Genomic DNA, 891 nt, shown 5'->3' with positions numbered 1-891 from the left:
CCTGCAATGTTAGCTTTCTCTGCTCCTTGTTTACACAGATGGAGGAAACACGTTTGCTTGCAAAACCAAAAGCACACGACTGCATCTCCCAACCTTCAGCACATACAAGTGGCCTCCTCCCCCTGACCTCTCGTTTCTCAGCTTCAGATTAAATTCCAGATTTCAGCTTCTCAGCTTCAGACTCCTGGAAGGACATGAAGCCCTTGAGCCTCGGAAAGACCTGAGCCACTTGACCACTCATCTTCATTTTATTGCTTGTTTCTCTTTCCTGCTTTTTCATGCTCTGGACTATTAACAAGGCAAGAAAGTGTTCCTCAGGCCACACAAACAGTGTCATATGTGCTGAGCTCTCCTGATGCACAGGTAGCAGTCACCCATGTGTGCACCCCAGATGGGTTTTTGGGGGACACTGAGCCCAGTGTTCAAAGCCCATCAGCACAAGCTCATCCGTGGGGAGCAGAGCTGCTTGCATTTATATTTTCAGCAATGCATGAGGGCTGAAAGCAAAGCCTCTGATTAATGTGAATTTGCAAGGAAAGGCCCAGTAGCCACCTCCAAACACCCTGAGAGACTCCTTATGCCATAAAGGAAAGAGAAGTGACTAAGGGAGAGTTTGACTTGACTGGGAGTGAGATGGGAAAGAGAAAAAGAGAATAACAACAACAAAGCAGAAAACTTTCAGGCAGCAGTTAGTTCAGAGAAGAAGTTCACACAGGGCTGAGCTTCATTTCAAGGTTCTGATTTATCTGAGTTGAGCATGGCATCAGCCGAAATTCAGAATGAAACTAGGACACAAACTTAATTGCAAAACCAGCTGAAACCACAGGATGCAGTCACAGAAAATTCTCACTCATTTGAGGCTGGCATAGGGTTTCACCAAGCTTCAGCAGG

This window comes from Geospiza fortis, unplaced genomic scaffold (genome assembly GCF_000277835.1).
Source record: "Geospiza fortis unplaced genomic scaffold, GeoFor_1.0 scaffold188, whole genome shotgun sequence".
Classification (NCBI taxonomy): Eukaryota; Metazoa; Chordata; class Aves; order Passeriformes; family Thraupidae; genus Geospiza; species Geospiza fortis.
The sequence above is the reverse complement of the archived record's forward strand: the minus strand, read 5'-3'. Positions refer to the sequence as shown.